A 23,413-nucleotide genomic window follows, 5' to 3' on the forward strand; every position below is an offset into this window, starting at 1 on the left:
ATACACTCCACTACCCCCCCACCAAAAAAAATGACCGGAGTCAACAACCACTGGTCATTAATATCACTTAATATCAATGGACTCAATTCACCTATAAAAAGGTACAGACTTAGAGACTGGATATGAAAACAGGATCCAACATTCTGCTGTTTACGAGAAACACACCTCAACCACAAAGATAGACATCTACTCAGAGTAAAGGGTTGGGAAAAGGTTTTCCAAGCAAATGGACCTAAGAAACAAGCGGGTGTGGCCATTCTAATATCTAACAAAATCGACTTCAAACTAAAAACTATTAAAAGAGCTAGAGATGGACATTTCATACTCATAACAGGAACAATTCATCAGGAGGAAGTCTCAATCCTGAATATCTATGTCCCTAATATAAAGGCACCCACTTATGTAAAAGAAACACTTCTAGAACTCAAGGCAGTCATCAAACCACACACACTAATAGTAGGAGACTTCAACACTCCTCTCTCACCAATGGACAGGTCAATCAGACAGAAACCCAACAGAGAAATAAGAGAATTATTGGAGGTATTGAATCAAATGACTTAACATATATCTATAGAACATTCCACCCAAATAGGAAAGAATATACCTTCTTCTCTGCTGCCCAAGGAACCTTCTCAAAAATTGACCACATACTCGGTAACAAAGCAAACTTCCACAGATACAAAAAAAATATTAGTAACCACCTGTCTCTTGTCAGATCACCATGGATTAAAGTTAGAATTCAACAACAATGCTACACCCAGGAAGCAAACTAACTCATGGAAGTTGAACAGTCAACTATTAAATCACCCCTGGGTCAAGGAAGAATTAAAGAAAGAAATTAAAGTCTTCCTTGAATTTAATGAAAATAAAGACACAACATACTCAAACCTATGGGACACTATGAAAGCAGTGCTAAGAGGAAAGTTCATAGCACTAAGTGCCCAATTAAAGAAAACGGAGAAAGCACACATTGGTGACTTAACAGCACACTTGAAAGCACTAGAAAAAAAAGAAGCTGATTCACCCAGGAGGAGTAGAAGACTGGAAATAATCAAACTGAGGGCTGAAATCAACAAAATAGAAACACAGAAAACAATCCAAAGAATCAATGAAACAAAAAGCTGATTCTTGGAGAAAATCAACAAGATTGACAAACCCCTATCCAAACTAATCAAACGGCAGAGAGAGAACATGAAAATTAATAAGATCAGAAATGAAAAGGGGGACATAACCACAGACACAGAGGAAATTCAGAGAATCATTAGATCTTACTACGAAAGTTTATATGCCACAAAGTTGGAAAATGTAAAAGAAATGGACATTTTTTTTTAGATAAGTACCATATACCAAAGTTGAACCAAGACCAGGTGAACAATCTAAATAGACCTGTTATTCGCGAAGAATTAGAAGCTGTTATCAAAAACCTCCCGACCAAAAAAAGCCCAGGGCCAGATGGTTTCAATGCAGAATTCTACCAGAACTTCCAAGAAGAGCTGATACCTTTACTCTTTAATGTATTCCACAATATAGAAACAGAAGAATCATTTCCAAACTCCTTTTATGAAGCTACAGTTACCCTGATACCAAAACCACACGAAGAAACAACCAAGAAAGAGAATTACAAGCCAATCTCACTCATGAACATCGACGCGAAAATTCTCAATAAAGTACTGGCAAACCGAATCCAAGAACACATTAGAAAAATTATCCATTATGATTAAGTAGGCTTCATCCCAGAGATGCAGGGCTGGTTCAACATACACAAATCTATCAATGTAATCCATCATATAAATAAACTGAAATAAAAAAAAAACATATGATAATTTCATTGGATGCTGAAAAAGCATTTGACAAAATTCAACACCCATTTATGATAAAGGTGTTGGAGAGACTGGGGATACAAGGATTATACCTATATATAATAAAAGCAATATACAGCAAGCCGACAGCTAACATCAAATTGAATGGAGAGAAACTCAAAGCCTTTCCACTAAAATCAGGAACATGACAAGGCTGTCCACTCTCTCCATACCTCTTCAATATAGTGCTTGAAGTTCTAGCAATAGCAATAAGACAACATAAGGAGATCAAGGGGATTCGAATTGGAAAGGATGAAATTAAACTTCCGTTGTTTGCTGACAATATGATAGCGTACATAAGCGACCCCAAAAACTCTACCAAAGAACTCCTACAGCTGATAAACACCTTTAGTAATGTGGCAGGATACAAGATCAACTCCAAAAAATCAGTGGCCCTCCTATACACAAAGGATAAAGAAACAGAGAGAGAAATCAGAGAAACATCACCTTTCACGATAGCCACAAATAGCATAAAATATCTTGGGGTTACTCTAACCAAGGAAGTGAAAGACCTATTTGCCAAAAACTTTAAGTCTTTGAAGAAAGAAATTGAGGAGGATACCAGAAAATGGAAAGACCTCCCCTGCTCTTGGATTGGGAGAATCAACATAGTAAAAATGGCAATTCTACCAAAAGCAATCTATAGATTCAATGCAATCCCCATCAAAATCCCATCAAACTACTTCACAGACCTTGAGAGAACAATAATCAGGTTTATATGGCAAAACAAAAAACCCAGGATAGCTGAAACAATCTTATACAATAAAGGAACTTCTGGAGGCATTACCATCCCTGACTTCAAACTCTATTACAGAGCTACAGTATTGAAAACAGCTTGGTATTGGCATAAGAACAGAGAAGTCGACCTATGGAATCGAATAGAAGACCCAGATATTAACTCACAAACCTATGAACACCTAATTTTAGAGAAGGGAGCTAAAGGTATACAATGGAAGAAGGAAAGCATCTTCAACAAATGGTGTTGGCATAACTGGATGTCAACCTGTAGAAGAATGAAAGTTGATCCATATCTATCACCATGCACAAAACACAAGTCAAAATGGATTAAAGACATCAACATTAATATGTCCACTTTGAACCTGATAGAAGAGAAAGTGGGAAGTAGTCTACAAGATATAGGCACAGGAGGCTACTTCCTAAGTAGGACCCCAGTAGCACAGACAATAAGAGAAACAATGAATAAATGGGATCTACTGAAACTGAGAAGCTTCTGTAAAGCAAAGGACACTATCAGTAAGACAAAAAGGCTGCCTTCTGACTGAGAGAAGATCTTCACAAACCCCACATCAGACAAAGCTCTGATCTCCAAAATATACAAAGAACTCAAGAAACTAGACACTAAAACTCTAATTAACCCAATTAAAAAATGGGGTACTGAACTGAACAGAGAATTCACAACAGATGAACTTCGAATGGCCAGAAGACCCTTAATGTCATGCTCAACCTCCTTAGCGATCAGGGAAATGCAAATCAAAACCACTTTGAGATACCATCTTACACCTGTCAGAATAGCTAAACTCAAAAACACCAATGATAGCTTTTGCTGGAGAGGATGTGAAGTGAGGTGAAGACTCATCCATTGATGGTGGGAATGACAACTTGTGCAGCCACTGTGGAAATCAGTGTGGCGGTTTCTCAGGAAACTGGGAGTCAACCTCCCTCAGGACCCAGCAATTCCACTCTTGGGAATATACCCAAGAGATGCCCTATCATACTACAAAAGTATTTATTCAACTATGTTCTTAGCTGCACTATTTGTAATAGCCAGAACATGGAAACAACCTAGGTGCCCCTCTAGAAGAATAGTTAAAGAAGGTGTGGAACATATATACATTAGAGTTTTACTCAGCGGTAAAAAACAATGACATCTTGAATTTTGCATGCAAATGGAGGGAAGTAGAAAACGCTTTACTGAGTGAGGTAACCCAGACCCAAAAAGAGGAATATGGTATGTACTCACTCATAAGTGAATTCTAGCCATAGTTAAAGGTTTTTGAGTCTATAATTTGTGATCCTAGAGAAGCTAAATAAGAAGGTGAACCTGAAGAAAATCATATTGTTATTCTCCTGGATAGTGGAACTAGGCAAGATTGCCAGGCAAACTCGGGTGCATGGGGGGTGGGGGTGGAAGTAAGGGAAGATGGTCAGGGAGAGGGGAGGGGGGGGTTGGGGAAGGCTTGGGTGAATGGGAGGGGGGGAGGGAGGAAGGATGGTTGGGGGAGCAGGGAGGTTTATATCTCAGCTAAGGGAGCCATTTTAGGATTTGCAAGAGACTTGATTCTGGAGGGGTTCCCAGTAAAAATTAAATAAAAAAATAAAAATAAATAAAAAATAAATTAAAAAAATAATAAAAAAAAGAAAAGAAAACGCTTTACTGAGTCAGGTAGGCCAGACCCAAAAAGAGCAATATGGTATGTATTCACTCATAAATGGATTCTAGCCATAATTAAAGGTCTTTGAGCCTATTATTCGTGATCCTAGAGAAGCTGGATAGGAGGGTGAACCTGAAGAAAATTCAGGTAGTTTTCCTCCTGGAGATTGGAAATAGACAAGAGTCCCAGGTAACCTTGGGTGCATGGGGGGAGGTAGGAGGGTTGTTGGAAGGGTAGAGGGTTAGAGAGAAGGGAGCAGGGGAGGAATGGGGAATGCTGGGGGGACTGGGACGGGGGGAGGGAGGAAGGATGGATATGGGATCAGGGAAGAATATATCTCAACTGAGGGAGTCAGTTTAGGGTTTACTAGAGACTTGATTATAAATGGGATCCCAGGTCCAAGGAGAGATCCCAGATTGTTCTCTGGACAGAGGAGAGGGTGCCTGAACTGTCCTTGGCCCATAACCATATGGATGAATATTTTGCTTATCACCATAGATCCTTCATCTGGCGATGGATGGAGATGGAGACAGAGACCCACATTGGAACACTGGACTTAACTCCCTAGGTCCAAACGAGAAGCAGAAGGAAAGAGAACGTGAGCAATGATGGCAAGATCAGAGGGAACCTTCATCAGATGATGGATGGCGATACAGACGGAGACCCACATTGGAGCAACCGACGGAGTCCCCCAAGGTCCAAATGTGGAGCAGAAGGAGGAAGAACATGAAAAAGGAAATCAGGACCGCTAGGGGTGCGATCAAGGGAACTGATCTAATGAGAGTTCACCAAGGCCAGTTGACTGGGACTGAGCAAGCACGTGATCCAGCCAGATTCTCTGAATGAGGCCGGATTCTCTGAATGTGGCTGGCCCGGAGTCTTTCTGAAAAGCCATTGACAATGACACTGGGACTTGTTTCCTCTGCATATACTGGATTTCTGGGATCCAGTCTGTTTGGATGCTCACTTTCCTGGACCTGGAGGGAGGGGGGAGGAGCTTGAACTACCCACAGGGCGGGAGACCCTGACTGCTCTTGGGGATAGAGAGGGAGGAGGAGAGGGAGTGGGGGGAGTGGGAGGGGGTTGGGAGGAGGGGCGGAAATGGAGACTTTTGTATTTTAATAAACTTTGAGGAAAAAAAATAAAAAAATAAAAAAAATAAAATAATAAGAAGGCTATAACTAATATAAGAAATCTATATGCAGTAAGTACAATGACTATTTACACTATATACAGACAGTAGTGTTCAGACTGTATACATCTCTGTTCAGTTTCGTTGGAAACAGTAATGCTACTTTAAGCAAATCTGATGAAAAACCTCTTGATATCCACAATGCCAAGTGCTCAATAAAAAAAAATGCACAAAGTTTTGGAAGAGTGACATATATTAATCTCCATTACAGTTTTTACTTTCTGTTACAATAGTGGAATTTTTTAACAAAGTGAACTGAAACAAAACTCTGTTTAAAACACTATTTCACAGTAAACAGATACGAATCTGTCACATTAAATGTTAATCACCTCCTGGCTGTCTTCCCTAAACTATAGGAAACATCTTAAAACTCTCTTGCTGCTTATTGAACTATGGCTATTTTAATGCTATTGTCTGTGGAGAGTTTTAAAATGTGCATACCTTTATATAACTCCACTTTAAGGAGTAAAATGGAAAGGGAAAGTCTAATACGATGGGATGAATAGAAGTGTCAGAATGGAGATTCACTATTTATTATAAATTACCTTTCTTTTATTGGTTGCAGTCAAGCTTTTGAGACTTAATAAACAGTTTTCTGAGATTGACTGAGTATGCTTCGTTTGTATATAAACATGTTCAAGAACCATAACAGTATTAGAGGCTGAAGAATGTTGTATACATTGAACAAATGCACACGTTTTATCTTTAGGTACTATTTATTCAGCACTTGTCGTGCATTTCAGTGACTGAAAATGGCATCTGCATAGAAAACATGTTTATTGGAATCAGCAGAGAATCTAGCCTACCTTCCTGAAGAGGCCTGGCATATGAAAAGAGTATTTGAAGCGTTCACTGCCATTCAAGTCCGGGGACTGAATAAGTTTGCAGTCACTCAAAGTCAGATGTTTTAGAGAGAGAAAAGATTGCAAATAAATAACAATTTGCTTACATTGGAGAGGCATTTTAAAGGCAAAATACTGACTCTTGGTAGCTACAATGAATTCCTGGCCATGAACAGACTCAGAGATCTGCAGAATTAGGTGTGAAGCAAACAATGTACCTACTTTCAAGTCCTTGACCTCTCCTCTCAAAACTAATGGCCATTTAGGATTGGCTGGCAACTTCATGTAGCAGAATTATATATATGAAATAAATCTAAATGAATTTGCCAAATTATGGGGGAAACAGAACCCCAACTGGATACCTCTCATGATAACAAGTGGTTTCCAATACAGCGAAGAGGTTAAATCACATTGGGTTGTTGACCAAAGGGACTCTGCGAAAAGCCTCCAAACAAACCAATCTATTGTGTGGGCTATTGCTTGCTCTCCTCAAATTGATAGCAAGGTCTGAAGGCAATACCGATACAACTCATTGAACATGGAGAGCTCAATCCAGTGCCAACATAGAGCCTTCATCACTACTGAGTCCTGTTCAAGCTACTGGAACATATTTGCATGGCATCAAAGGAGAAAGGTAAATACTAACCAGTTACAAAGTCTGTGATCTGTAATGACGTATTGCAAGATGTGCCTTTGCAATAGTAAGACAAAGTTTTTGGGAGTAACCAATTACTCTCTGTCTAGGTCTAAGCACCATTCCATGAGATGGAACTCTTGTCATACACTACTATCCCGGCTAAGAACCTAGGAGCAGACAGGACAAGAATCTATGGGAAAACCAAACGCTACTGTTGTATAGAAATGTAGCAATGAGGTGATTCTGTATGACATTCTTTGTACTCGTAGATCAGTGCTTTGCTCAGCCATCAGCAGAGAAGCTTCCTCCTGCACTTAATGAGAACAAACACAGAGACCTACAGATGGACCATGTGCAGAGAGTGAGAGACCTTGGATTACTCAGTTCTAAATGGAATATATCTCTATTAACCCCCTTTCCTCAGGACTCAAAGAATTCTGCAGAAGTGGAGGTATAAAGATTCTAAGAGTCAATTGGAGATGGAACATACACACACACACACACACACACACACACACACAAACACACACACTCACACACAACCAACACAACAGGACTGATACACATATAAATTCACAGAAACTGTGGCAGCATTCACTGGACCTGCATAGGTCTGGTCCAGATGTGGTCGTGAGCACTGAGAGAAATGGACGCAAGCTTTGATCTCTAAGTCAGCAGCTATCTTCATTTAATAACCACTTCCCAATGAACATGAGTTTTCTCCAGCGAAGACTCATTGGGGATACAAGCCACTATTGGGGCAGGCCTCTTGCATGAAATTTGGTGGAAAAAACAAAGAACTCAACGTGCTATATCATGATTCTTTTTGTTTTGCTTTTTTAACCTTACAGTTCTTTTGTCATGTATATTACGGCTTTTTTTAAAAAATGAGATTCCTATATATATAAGTGACTGAATCCCTGTGTCTACATGTATCATTACAGTTTATTTGTTTTTGTTTTATTTCATTTTATTTATTTCATTTGATTATTATTCTTTAGATATTCTAATCAGAGAGAGGGAAAAAAGTGTCGATTTAGATGAGAAGGGAAGTGGGAGGATCTTGAGGGTTTGGGGGGAGGGGAAACTGTAATTCTAATATATGTTGCGTGAAAAAAATTAACAAAAAATAGAAAAAGTATTTTAAACAGAAATGAAAAAAATATTAATTTGTACCTGGGCAGAGGTGGCATTTGGCTTTAATCCCAGAATTCAGAAGGCAGAGGCAGGTGGATGTTTGTGAGTTGGAGGTCAGCCTGGTCTATAAGAGCTAGTTCCAGGATAGCTACAGTTGTTACACAGAAAAACCCTGTATCAAAAACCAAACCAAAACAAACCAAAACAAAATACTAATTTGTCTCTTAAAATAAATATCTTTATGTTGACTTCAAGAAGAGAAAGACATTTTTATTAAATATTTTTGTTTGCTTGTTTATAGATGACTGAAAATTCAATTAAACAGATTTTTAACTATTACTCTTTTTACATTCATCGTCTCATTTTGAGTTATTAGATTTATTAAAAAATATCCATAAAATAAAAGAAAAACAATATTTTTTGTTATTTTACAAAATTAATGTGTCTTTAATAATGGAAAGCTACTTTGTAAATTGCAGAGAAAATATTAGAGTGCATTTTGACTTCTGTAATTTTTCACTTCTAATTTTTCTGTGTCAGAAGACTTTTGAAGTTAATAAGTTTACAATTTGGTAAAATATGTGGAAAAGAGAAAATATTTTGTATTCCCCTTAGAATATTATCGCAATAGTTACTGAGCACTTTTCAAAAAATTATTAAGTATCAGTTTAGTTTCATAAGGAAAAGTTAGTTTATAAGCACTCTCAAGTAAACCTAGAGTTTATTAGATTTCTTTTTGTGTAATTTTCAGAAGAAAGTTAAAATTGACCAATGGAAGGGAATGCTTATAAACCTTATGCTCTAAATGGCCCTGGGAAGTAGAAATAGATAAGATCTCCTTAGTAAACTGGAAGGGAGAGTGGGGGTGGGAAGAAGGAGAGGTGGAGAGGACAGGGAGAAGAACAGGGGGGAATAGGATAATTGAGTTTGGTGAAGGACAAAGAGGGAGAGAAAGGAAAGAGCTATCTTGATAGGGAGCTCTCACTTTCTTAGGGAGAAACCTGGTGTTAGGGTTAATTCCCAAAAATCCACAATGAGGACCCCAGCTAAGACCTAGTAATAAGGAGAGGGTGTCTGAATTGGCCTTCCCCTGTAATCAGATTAGTGACTACCCTGCTTGTCATCACAGAACCTTTATCTAGTGGAGGATGGAGGCAGATGCAGAGATCCACAGCTCAGTACAGGACAGAGTTGGAGTTCAGCTGTTCAGTTGCAGAGAGAGAGGCAGGATTATATGAGCAAATAGGTCCAAATCATGATGGGGAAATCCACAGAGACAGCTAGTAGAAGCTCACTGACTCTAGACTGACAGCTGGGAAACCTTCATAGGACATAATTAGGCCCTCTGAATATGGTCTTCTTTATTTCTTTATTTCTTTACTTTTTTTGTGGCATGGGCAATTTGTGGGACGATCAGGATTTTTCCCTAGTGCATGAACTGAATTTTTTGTTTTTTTCTTTTTTTTTTCTTTCTTTTTTCATTCTTTTTTTTTTTTTTTTTTGAGCCTGTTTCCTAGATATGGTGGGGAGGGGCTTGGTCCTGCCTCATTTTGATATGCCAGACTTTGTTGACTCCTAATGGGAGGCCTTACCTTTTCTGAGGAGTGGATGGGAGGTTGGGTTGGGGAAAAGTGGGTGGGGACCAGGTGCAGGAGTTGGAAGGGAACTGAGATCAACATGTAAATTGGAAAAAAAATAAATTAAAAAAGAGAAAAACATAACACAACAAAAAACCCCAAAACAACAAAATAAACCTATGCTCAGCTGAGGAAAAAAAATAGTAGATAGAATATTAGACAAACCTGATAGCTGTTATTTGATGGAGGATTCATAATCAGAATACATAAAGAAAAGTCAGAAAAGTAAATATTAAAAAAATAAAAATCCAAATCAGGAAATAGGCCAATGAAGTGAACAGAATTCTCAAAATACAAAGGACAAGTTACTAATGAAATTGCAAAATAATATTTGACGTTACTATCCATAAAGGAAATGTGAATAAAGCAACCTTGAGACTCCCCCTCACGCAAGCCAGGATGGCCATTATTAATTGAGGGAAAGAGTGTAAGAATCACATTGATGAACAACTTTAAGGAAACAGCATTTTCTAGACAACTGTGCATATGCACATATGACCTCACAGACCATAGCAGTGCGCACAAAACAAACAAAACCCAAGAATGGAGTAGAAGTGGGCAGAAAGCCCCACCACTTTTGAAGAAGTTATGTGCAATTGAAAGTTGTAAAAGGGAAAAATAAGTTTTCTGTAATGGTATAACAACAGGTATGTCAACCATATTTCTGGGCAGACCCTATGAGGAAGAATAATTGACCTACATAAATCAGACTCTATATTTTTTTGTGTTATTTTGGTTTTGTTCAGTCTTTATGCTTGTTTTGAGAAAGAAAGAACATGAATTTAGATAACTGTGTAGGAATCTAATGGGAGTTTGGTGGAGGTGGAGTAATAAAATCAAAAATATTAGAAAATTCTTAAGTCATACAAATAATTTGAAAAAGTAGATTTTTGAAAATAAATGGTCTATTACAAGAAATACAGTGTATTATTGAGAAATACAAATGGGGTGACTTTGTAGAGATTGAGATGTATATAAAGGATGGACTCTCACCTATATTATATTATAATTTTGTTGTATTGATTTCTTGTATATCAAGTTTTTATCTCAAAAAAATCAATTAGTTTCCATCTCTCCATATCTGTGACATATGGGAATGCACTGTTTTAAGTGACTTAAAAATGTTTGCTCTGTTAAAAAATAAAGAAACCAAATAATTATAAATTCTAATGTGGATTATAGGGGTAAGGCAAAGAACACTTCTATATTGCTAAGAGAAGTGTAAATATGTCTAGCTTGAATTATCTATTCTCAAAAAATTTAAAAAAATATCATCAAAATTCTATGTCTACTTATCCTCAAAAGAATCCAACCTAAACCCTGGGGTATGTACCACAGATGAACTCACATCTTCGTTCTTTACAACTGCTGCAATTGTATGAGAAAGCTAAGGAATCATCATTGGAATCCCTCGGACAGTGAGCAGAAGGGATGTGGCCTACAGAGATGATAAAGGGTTGTTTAGCCATAAAGAAGAGTGAACTTGTTATTTCTAGGAAAATGGAATTTTAGAATGGCGCCTGCACTTTGTTCTATTGTTGAAATTTTTGCAAGTGGGAAGTATTTTAATTAGAAACAATGATTTTGCCATTTTTCAGATTTTTCCTTTTCTGTAATACTTTTGAAAAAAGAATCGTGTTATTTTTATATTTTGCTAATATTTAAATAGCCATTTTAATAAACAATTAATGTTAGTTAGATCAAATAGTATTGCTGGAGAAGTTGTGGGGTAAAGGGAACACTCGGGAATTGCTGATGGAAAGGCAAGCTGGTATAGTCCCTTTGGATGTCAGGTGATATTTTCTCAGAAAATTAGGAAACAATTTTCCTCAAGACCCAGTAATACCACTTTTGGGTATATATCCAAAAGAGGCACAATCATGCCACAAGGACATATGCTCAACTATGTTCAAAGCAGCATTGTTTGTCATAGCCAGAAATTGGGGAAAAAAAAACAACTAAATGTTAACCGAAGAATGGATAAGGAAAATGTGTACATTTACACAGTGAATTACTACAGAGCAGAAAAATTAATGACATCTTAAATTTTGCAGGCAGATGGATGGAGCTAGAAAACATTATTTTGAGTGAGGTAACCCAGACACAGAAAGACAGTTATGATTTGTATTCACTCATAAGTGGTTTTTAAATGTAAAACAAAGAAAATCAGCCCACAAATCAATCACAATCCCAGAGAACCTAAACAACAATGAGGACCTTAAGAGAGACATACATAGATTTAAACTACATGGAAAGTAAAAAATGACAAGATCTCGTGAGTAAATTGGAAGCATGGGAACCTTAGGAGAAGAGTGAAGGGGAGGAAAGAGGCAGGGACAGGAGCAAAGAAAAATGTGGAGCTCAATAAAAATCAGTAAAAGAGAATAAAATGAATAAATAAATAAGCTCATTCATCTCCCCTCAAAAACAACAACAAAAAACCCAAAACCCAAATATTATTGCTATATCCTTTCATGGCTTTGACCCCAGAAACCATACTTGGTTTGTTATGGAACTAAAGAAAGGACAAAACACAGACATAAAATTCAGCCACCTTGGGATTATTTGGATAGAGAACCTGCAGTACCTTGGACTCTTAGCAGACTTATTATATACAGTTGAACAGGAAAGTAGGGTTATTGCATATAGATAAATAAGAAAACATGTTTATGTAATCTCAGTAGAAGCAGTGTCTGTTCGGGGCAGGCTTCAGGCCGTAAATATCCAGAGGGAGAATGGGATCATGGGTATTTTATGTACATACTGTCAGCATTCGCAAAACTTTGTCTTCCCTTTGGGCTTTCCCAGGTGATGGTTTTGTCTTTGTCACTTCTATGGAACTTAAGCATTGGTCCTTGACATGGCATGCCTCTGTCAAAAACTGATATTCACTTAGGACTTCACTTGGTCCCTGCAAATTAGTGTATGTTTACTATACAAAATGATGCATTTCATTTTTCATAACTTTAAAGAATGTATTTTGGTTATATTGACCCGTCTATTATCCTGCTATCATCTACCTCAAATTCTTCTATGGTTTTGCCTTTGTAGTGTGAGGAGCAGTGGGCTGTGTCCCACTGCTTGGCTAGCTTAACCCCGAAATAACCACACAGAAATTGTATTTATTGAATTACTGCTTGGCCCATAAGCTCTTGTCTCTTATTGGCTAACTCGCACATCTTGAATCAACCCATTTCTAATAATCTTTATGTCCCCATGAGGTCGTGGCTTACTGGGAAAGATTCAGCGTGTCTGACCTGGTAGCTTCATGGCAGCTCTCCCTGTCTGCCTTCCTCCTCCCAGCATTTAGTTCTGTGTTCCCACTTATCTAAGTACTGCCCTATCAGAAGGCCAAGGCAGTTTCTTTATTTAACCACAAAAGCAACACAAATACAGAAGTTCCTCCTACATCATTTCCCTTTTTTTAAACAAAAATGAAAGGCTTTCATTTTAAAATAGTAAAATTACATATAACAAAACAGTTATCAAGCAAGAATTATAGTTACAATATTTATATCTATTTTATCTTTCATCATAACTAAGGAAAACTATAACTATCCATTCTTCAACTCCATCAAAGACTCCAGAAGGATATAATATTATCTAAGTAAACAAGAAGTAAGCAACTTTCAAAACTCTAGAAATGACAGAGACATCTCTCTGCCTGGAAAATCACCCAAAGTTTTTCTGTACCATTGGGGTATCCATTTTCAGCCTACAGGCCCATAGTATCCAGCAGATTTATCTAAGTACTTTCTTCTGTGTCCTGCAGAATGTCTCACAGACTCTTTCATGAAGTAGGAACCCCAAAGGATCATCTCACCTTTAGGCATGTTCAGCAGTCATCTCTCTGTGGGTTCTTCATGTCCAGTTTATGCAATAGTCCAGGCAAGAACAGTTTCTTGCCCAAATGGCTAACCAACTCCATGAGGAGCCTCTTTGATGCCCATCTTCCTCTTGAAGTAGATTAGTGCTGTCAGGAGCAGACGAGTCTCATTTTCATGAAAAGTCCTAAGTTCTTAAAACATCATAAATGCCATATTCTGTAGTCTTTGAAAGATATGAAGAATGCCTATCTGAAATATACCTATGTATATCTAGAAAATCTAACTAACGTGGCTATAAACTTTACCATTATAGATGATTATCTATTAACCTATATTTCTTAGTTATACATTGCATTTTAAAATAAACTACATAATCACAATACCTTAATAAAGTGCAGAAATACATATGCATATAACAAAATTGACCTTAAATTTATATCAATAAGGCAAGATTTATACCAATGTAAATTATTCATATCTGTATCAGCCTTAACATTCATGTATATTTAATATCTACCTATCTACCTATTGATCTATATTTCCCATATTCATACCAACTTTTACATGTTGGTTTTTTCTTTACCTAATCTGGCAATTCCAATTTTCAAACATTTTACTTAAAATGAAAGATTTTGTTTTCTATTGTGACTAAATAAAACTACATAGTGTGTATACACCTTGTTATCCAAATGAGGGCCACCAAGATAATTTTAACATTTGAATATTCTGCAGTAAACAGTTGGTCATGAGTCATTTCTATGTATACTTTGGCTCAGGTATAGTTTAATAATTTTATTATACCTTAAATAAAATGGCTTACTATGAGATTTAATATGCTTATTTTAGCTTAATTTTTCTGTGATTTTTTTTTATATCATTCAAACTTTGGAAAATAGAGGCAAATGTTTTAAAGCATAGACAAATCTAGTCATTTGTTGTGAAGTTGAATAGGTTAGGCCTTGGATTTTGTCAGTGGTTTTCTTTTTATGGATAAAAATTTCTAATATTTCTTTATTGTTATCCACTTATCTTTTTGATTGACATTGTCACATGATCCAATGTAACCTCACTTGTCTATTACTCTTATAATGTATTTGAACACTGTGTTTTTCCGCTTTTACTTTCTCTAAAGTTGGCATAATGCTACTGGTCTGTCGATAAACTAAGATATTTTTCATTCTTGATCAACTGAATAAAGTTTTTAAAACTTTAGCAAGCCGAATCGCATCATTGTTCTCATCATATTTGGTTTTTAACTGTTGTAGTTAATTCCATGTTTTTCTCCATTTTCCATAAGATCATTTGTATTCTGGAAAAAAAAGTCAGTTTTTTCTTTGTTCCTGATATGTTAGTATAAATTATTTCATATTTGTCTCCTTTTAATTGTCATTCAGTTGTTTTCAAGGTTTACTTCTTTATTTATTGTACTGTGTCTTGAAGATGGAAAGCAAAAATTCAGCATTTGAGATAATTTGCCACTTCTTAGTATTTTATGACAGTGTCTCACTATGCAGCTCAGCCCGATCTTATACTCAAGGTAGCCCCAGGAGGCTCAGAATACACAACTCTCCTACCTCTATGTGCCTGAGGTAGACTTACAGGTCTGGGTAATTATACTCAGCTTGAAAGTTCCTCTGCCTCCATTCAGAGTCTCAACTGGCTTTTGTTGGATGCAGTTGCCTGATTGACAGCTAGACTCTTCTGTCCTTTGCCAAATAATTTCCTACTATCTTGGTCCTTTTTCATTTTTCTTTCTGGTGAAATTCAACTTTCAGTTATTTTGTTGCCTTTTAGGAAAGCATAGTTGATTATTTGTAATATTTTCTAATCCATAGATATCCTATTATTTTACTGTGAAGTAGATAATGGATTTTTTCCCCCGCTGGGTGGTTCTTCGTGGTTTATAAATGAATAGCTTGATATTTTAAAACTTGTCCATTTTTCTTTGATGAAAAGCATTACTTCTGCTTTACTGCATTTTTCTTAATTGTAATAAAATTCTTGTTATTTACAATATTTCTTGTCTATAATGTTGCTTCCTACAATTTGAACTACAGTGTTTTAGTTTTATTATTCTTTCTCTTTAACAATATAATCAAATTATTTCCCCTTTGCTTCCTCAAAATTCTGTTGTATTCCCTGTCTCTTTTTAAAATCCATGGCATCTTTTCTCATTGTTAACACACACACAAACACACATACATACACACATATACATAATCTTTAACACATAAATGCAACATGCTCATATTGTATAATACTTTTTATATGTGTTTTTCAGGATTTACCAACTGTCACTGGATAATCAAATGGTGTGCTTTTTTTCTGGGAAAGACAATTTCTCCTCATCTCAGCATTCCTTAGCTGTCTATAGTATTTTTCATGTGTGTAAAGTTGAGGCTTTTGAACTTTTCCCCAAGCATTTAAACATGTCTACTGTTGTCACTGATCAGCCTATATTTAGGCAATAGTGTTGGTTAGACTTTATGGGTATAATCTTTGACATTAATAGGGGACACAGTCTCAGAAAATACTCCATGATCCTCTGGATGTTATAATTTATCTGCCTTCTTTTCCACAATGATTCTTTTTTTAAAAAAATTTATAAAAGTTTATTAATTTATAAAAGTTTCCATTTCTGCCCCTCCTCCCAACACCCTCCCACTTCCCCCACTCCCTCTCCTCCTCCCTCTCCATCCCTAAGATCAGTCAGGGTTTCCTGCCCTGTGGGAAGTTCAAGTTCCTCCCCCTCCCTCCAGGTCCAGGAAGGTGAGCATCCAAACAGACTGGATCCCAAAAATCCAGTATCTGCAGAGGAAACAAGTCCCAGTGTCATTGTCAATGGCTTTTCAGAGAGACTCCGTGCCAGCCACATTCAGAGAATCAGGCCACATTCAAAGAATCTGGTTGGATCACGTCCTCGTTCAGTCCCAGTCCAACTGGCCTTGGTGAATTCTCATTAGATCAATTCCCTTGTATCAGTGGGTAATCGCACTCCTCACGGTCCTGCCTTTCTTGTTCATGTTCTCCTTCCTTCTGCTCCTCATTTAGACCTTGGGGCCTCAGTCCAGTGCTCCAATGTGGGTCTCTGTCTCAATCTCCATCCATTAACGTGTGAAGGTTCCCTCTGGTCTTGCCTTCTTTGCTCACGTTTTCTTTCCTTCTGCTTCTCGTTTGGACCTAGGGAGTTAAGTCCAGTGTTCCATGTGGGTCTCTGTCTCAATCTCCATCCATCGCCAGAGGAAGGTTCTATGGTGATATGCAAAATATCCATCAGTGTGGTTATGGGCCAAGGCCGGTTCAGGCACCCTCTCCTTTGTCCAGAGAACAATCTGGGGATTTCTCCTTAGCGATCAGGGAAATGCAAATCGAAACAACTATGAGATACCATTTTACACCGGTCAGATTAGCTAAAGTCAAAAACACCAATGATAGCCTATGCTGGAGAGGATGCGGAGAGAGGGGAACTCTCATCCATTGTTGGTGGGAATGCAAACTTGTGCAGCCACTGTGGAAATCAGTGTGGCGGTTCTGGATCTTGAGGCAGGTCTATTCCCAGTTTCCTGAGACTGACAAACTGCTCTTGTAGCTGTACAAGTTTGCACTCTGACCAGCAATGGACAAGTGTTCTCCTTTCCCCATATTCTGACCAGCATAAACTACCATCTGGTTTATTGATCCTGACCATTGTGACTGGTGAAAGTTGAAATCTTAGAGAAGTTTTGTTTTGCCATCCATGATCTTAAGAATGCTGGACTTTCCTTTAAGTGTTTCTTTGATATTTGAGTTTCCTCTTTTGAAAATTCTGATTATTCCTCTACTCCATTTTTGATTGAGTTATTTGTTTTCTTGATAAGCATTACTTTTAGTTCTTTATATATTTAGATATTAGCCCTTTATCAGATGCATAGTTGGTAATTTTGTTTTCATTTTGTAAGCTGCTACTTTGTCTGAACAATGGTATCCTCCACCATACACAACATTTTCAGTTTTCTGAGCTCATTTTTAATAATTGTTGTTCTTAATGTTTGCTCTATCATAGTCCTGTTCAGAAAATCTTTTTCTATGTCAATAAGTTAAATGAGTTCACTTTCCCCTCTGTCATGTTCAAGGTGTCTGCTTTTATATTTAAACTATTAATTCATATAGATTTGAGTTTTGTGCAGGGTAATAAATATTAATCCGTTTGCATTCTTCTACGTAGCACCATCAAGTCTGACCAGTTCCCTTTATTGAAGATACTTTATTTTTTTAGTGTGTATTTCTTCTTCTTTGTCAAAAATCAGATGTCCTTAGGGATTTGGACTTATGTCTATGTCTTCGATTTGATTCCATTGATCATTGTACATGTTTTATGTAAATACCACTTTGTTTTTATTATCATAGTTCTGTAGTAAAATTTAAGATGAGGTTTGGCAATATTTCTGCAAGTTCTTTTATTATTCAGGGTTGTTGTTCCTAATTTTAGTAGACGTTTTTTGAGTTTCTCTCTGCTTTGACTGATATTGATTGTGGCCTTGCTGTAAATCGCTTTTATTGTGCTGAAATATGTCCCGTTTATCCCCATTATCTCCAGTACTTTTAACACTAGTGGATGCTGAAATTTTTTCAGAGGACATTTATACATTAATGATATAGTCGTGTCAATTTTATCTTTCAGCCTGTTTATGTGGTAGAGTATTTTTTTTATTAATTTCCATACATGAAGCATCCGTTCACTAATAGATGAAGCCTACTTGTTAATGGTAAATAATATTTAATGTGTTTTTGAATTTGTTTTGCAAATAAGTATTTTATGAAGAATTTATCTCTCTTCATAAGGGAAATTGGTCTGTAATTATTTTTGTTAGGTCTTTGTGTGAGTTGGGTATCAGGATAGATATGTATTCAAAAAAAGGCAAGATCCCTTTGTTTTCTATTTTGTAAAAATATTGAAGTATAATAGTGATAATCTTTATTTGAAAGTCTGGTAAAGTACTTCACTGAATCCATCTTGCTTTGGGTATTTCTGATAGGGAAACTTTTACTTATTGCTTCTATTTCTTTAGGAGTTATGGTTCTGCTTAAATTGTTTATATGATATTGATTTAATTTTGATAGTTTTGTATATCAAAAATATTATCCATTCCTTTTATGTTTTTTTAAATTTGGTGATTATATATTTTTAAAGTATACCCTTAATATTCTTTGTATTCTATTAGTGTGTGCTATGAATCCCTCATTTTGATTACAGTTTTATTTATTTAGATGTCCTCTATCTGTTTTTAGTTAATTTGGGTAAGGGTGTATCCACCTTATTGATTTTCTCAAGGAAACAACTTTTCATTTTAGTGATTCTTTTTATTTTTTTGTATCTATTGAATTGAATTAACCCCTGAGTTGATTATTTCTTGTTATCTATTCTTTTTGCTTGTTATTTATTCTTTCAGTTCTAAATTTTTTAGGTGTGCCATTAATTTGCAAACAGATCTCCTTTAGTTGCCAACAGATATACTTATTCTTTTTTCTGTGGAAGTAACTTAGTGCTATGAACTTTCTCTAAGAAGTGCCTTTATTTTGTCCCATAAGTTTAGGATATGCAGATATCATTTTTATTCAATTGTAAAATTTTAACAATTACCTTCTTAATTTCTGTCTTGACACACTTTTCATTTAGTAGTCCGTTTTGCTGTTTGTATGATTTTAATACTTTCTGTTGTATTTGCTGTTTTTGATATCTTAGACAGTGTTCTAGCTCTGTGAAGTTACACCACGATCAGTGCAGCTAGGTCCAAATGAGAAGCAGAGGGAGGGAGATCGTGAGCAAGGAAAGAAAAATCAGAGGGGGCCTTCATCTGACGATGGGTGGAGATAGAGACGGAGACTCACATTGGAGCACTGGAAGTAAGGACCGCGAAGGGTGCGTTCACCCACTGATACAAAGGGACTGATCAAATGAGAGCTCACCAAGGCCAGCTGGACTGGGACTGAACGAGCATGTGATCAAACCAGACTCTCTGAATATGGTTGACATGGGGGCTGACTGAGCCCCCAAGGTCCAAATGAAGACTGAGAAGCCATTGACAATGGCACTGGGTCTTGTTTCGTCTGCATGAACTGGTTTTTTGGGATCCTGGCCTGTTTGGATGCTCACCTTCCTGGACCTGGAGGGAGGGGGAAGGAACTTGGATTTCCCACGGGGCAGGAAACCTTGACTGCTCTTGGGAATGGTGAGGGAGGAGGAGAGGGAGTGGGGAGAATGGGGGGAGCGGGAGGGTATTGGAAGGAGGGGAGGAAGTGGAAAGAGTGTTTCTGAATACTTGAATAAACAAGTCTAACGAAAAAAAAATAAAATAAAAAAGTCATTTATTTAGTGGTAGTAAAATATGTTGTTAAGGTGTTCTTGGATGCAGCAGAGGAATAGATTTTGTTATCAAATCTAATTTGTCATTCTATGTCTTTTTATTGGGAAATTGAGACAATTGACATTAAAATTTATCACTGAGCAGCATTTGTTGATCCCTGTTATTTTGCTTTTGTGGTGTGTGTTATTCCCCCTCTTTTGATTTAATGATCTGAATTATTTATTCCTCATATTTTGTAAGATTTCATTAACCTCAGGTGGAAATTTTTTTCTAGTGACTACTGTAGTTAGATAGGTAGCTAGATACTGCCTTAATTTGTTTTTATCAACAAAATTTACCTTTCTCCATCTATTCTTGGTAATTTTGCTGGGTATTATTGTCTGTGCTGGTATGCTGGGACTCTTTGGTTTTTTTTTAGAACATCTTTCTTGGAACTTCTGACTTTTCTAATCTCTCTGAGAAGGAAGGTATTATTCTAATGAGTTTCCCTTTTCATGTTACTTGGTCATGTTTCCTTAGGTTTAGTGTTATGATTTTTTTATGTTTTTATGTTTAATGTTGAATTTCTTTTCTGGTCCTTTGAATTTGATATTCCCTATGATTCTTATACTTTTCTGGACTTGTTCTTTAAGTTGATAAAGATTTCTTCTGTGATTTTTGTTGAAAATATTTTCTATTCCATTGACATAGTTTTCTTCTCTCTCTTCTTTTACCATTACTTATATATTTGGTCCTTTCATAGTCTCCCAGTGTTTTGAATATTTTGTTCTTCAAAATTTTTGAGATATAACATTTACTTTGATGGAGGTGTTCATTCCTTCTACCTTGTTTTCAATGCCTGGGATTCTTTCTTCAATGGTTTGCTTCAGAGTTTTGTGTTTTAATTGCTAATTTTTCATTTTAAGGTTAACCTCAGTATTGGGGCAGTTATTCTATTTTGTATTGATTTTTATTGAGCTCTACATATTTCTCTGCTCTCCTACCTGCAGTTATTCTATTTTTTGAAAGTAATTTTATTAAATTATAAAAGTTTCCATTTCCGCCCCCCATTTTTTAAGTCCTACTCCCATGTGTTGAAATGTTTTCACTATTCCAATACATTGTTTATGCTTTAGTTATTTTAGTTGTTTATTCATATCATCTGTAAGTTTGTTGGTTTGTTGAGCATATTCACAGTGCCCATTTTGAAGGCCTTCTTTAGTGCTTTAGCTATAATGCACTTCTCATTTGTTTTTGTGCTGGTGTCTTGGCTTCTGGAGTTGTGGTTATTGAGGTGATTCTACGTGTTTATATCTGCTCTGATCTTTGTTGTGTTGGTTCTCTGTGCTTGAGTTGCTGTATCTTTCTCTGGACCTTTAGACAGCTCTGGGTGGCTATGGGTTCTTCTAGAGAGTGTTTCTGCACATCAGTGCCTGGCAGGAATGTATAAAAAAGGTTTAGGAGAACAAACTCAGAAGGAATTCAGAGACAAGATAAAGGGTTCTTGACCTATTCAAGAGACAGCGTTCTCAGGGTGTTAAAGGTATTGTGGGAGAAGGACTTCTTATAAGTAAGTTGAAGGAAGACAATGACTAATCAGGAGAGGCAAGGTGGAAAGGACTCAGAGGACCCTGACCCTATACCAAGAGTTAGAATTTCCAAATAATGGAGTTGATGTAGGAGGAGGGGCACCTCAGGAGAGTTGTTACTGGGCTGAAGAAGGGAATGGAGAGATCATAATGGAACACAGAAAAAATAATGTAAATCCACCTGAGTCTTGAACTATTCTGTTCACTAGAAGTACCAGATAGAAAGTGTTTCTAATATCTGTGGATGGCCAGCGTCATTGAGGATAGGCCAGAAGGAGCGCTGAATGTGTCCTCAGAAAGAGCAAAGTTTGGTGCACATTAGGGTTCAGTGGATTTCCCAAGAAATCTTGGCTAAAAACGTAAATTTTCAGCTTAGTATATATAATGAATATGATTGAATTGCTATTTAGATAATATGATCATTTTTGAGAAATAATATGATAAAGTATACAGTTTAGAGTTACTAATCCTATTTGCAGTAAAAATATGTCAAGGCACATTTTCAGAGAGATCTGAGACAACAACTAGATTTTATATTCTACTACAAAATTTGAAATTGGCCAGATATTATTTAGAAGCTATTATGGTTGGCAACATCACTGTTGATTGCAATGTGTCAGGCTGACCTTAAAAAATTAATTGGAAGTTACACTACATAAAGATACAGGGTTGCTTTAATAAGTATTGTGAAACAGAGATGCTTCAGTAAGGCCTTCAGTCCTCATGGTTCTGTGAGAATCAGTTAATAAGATGTAAACTTAGCAGTTACTGCAGAGAACCAAAAATAATAATGCTCATGGAAAAGAAAGCATTGCTCTCCCCAAGTTACTCGGTTTTTCAAATAAGCTGTGAAACTATAGTATTTCTTCAAATGAATCCTAGAAATGAACATGCTTGTTTCCAGGAAGTACTTCCTAATTATACTAATGTATGCTTTTAGTAGTTACTACTTTGCTTCACAATTTTGCCCTGTACAATATATTAAGCCTTAACAACACCTCCTGTGGGCATTGTATTCCAAATTGGCTGTCATTGTCTCTGATTATCTGAAATTATTCTTGAAATTGATATGCCAATATTTAAAGAAATATTGATAGATAAATATATGACATTTACATTTGTTCCATTAAAAGAATGATATTAGTGCCTAGCCCTGAAACCATATTCATGCCACAAAAAAAATTGGACTCAGCAGGCTTTATGTGTTTGTGTATCTGTGCATACATACATACATACATACATACATATATGTAACAATAATAATCAAGGAACTGAGGCTATCAGCTTGAGAATGGAGGACTGAGGGATGGTTTTTTTGCAGAGCAGCTGGAAGGGGCTAGAGGAAAGACAGTGGAAACTGGTGTAATTTAAATCTATCTCAATTAAATATATGTTATGCTAAAATGCCCTGATATCATTTTAAAGACTTCCTTCATTATTTTACGATTTAAACATTTCTTAATATAAACCTACTTTTGCCAGGGAGTAAACAATGAGATTCAAAAATATGGAAATATAAAATCCCTTTTCCTGAGTCAGCGTGTTGTAAGATGAAATCTGTATGGTTTACTTTTACTGTCCTGTGGTCATAGCTGCATAAAACAAAGGAGCATTTACATGAATCAATTTCCTTGTGTGGTTTAGGCAATTTTATGACACCTGACACCGTGAGCTGAAAAAAAGGGGGTATGCTGAAACACTGTTCTTCTCAATCTCGCTAGATTTCGAACATTTAGAGACCCATGAGGGGTGCAGAAAGGCAGATTTTGAATTCAGTGGTGTCCAAAACAGTGTATGAGTGCATAACAGAAGGAATTCTGGTTGGTTAACAGAGCATGTCAGTTCCAGACAACAGAAGCATAGGCATGCCTATTTATTCTGCATGGATGATGCATGTCTGTTTCTTCAGAATAATTTTTAACCTTTATATCTGAGACCAAAAGGAACAAAATAAGAAGACATACGTTTTAGTTAACT

The sequence above is a fragment of the Myodes glareolus genome, chromosome 1 (assembly GCF_982192425.1).
Source record: "Myodes glareolus chromosome 1, mMyoGla1.1, whole genome shotgun sequence".
In the NCBI taxonomy this organism is placed as follows: domain Eukaryota; kingdom Metazoa; phylum Chordata; class Mammalia; order Rodentia; family Cricetidae; genus Myodes; species Myodes glareolus.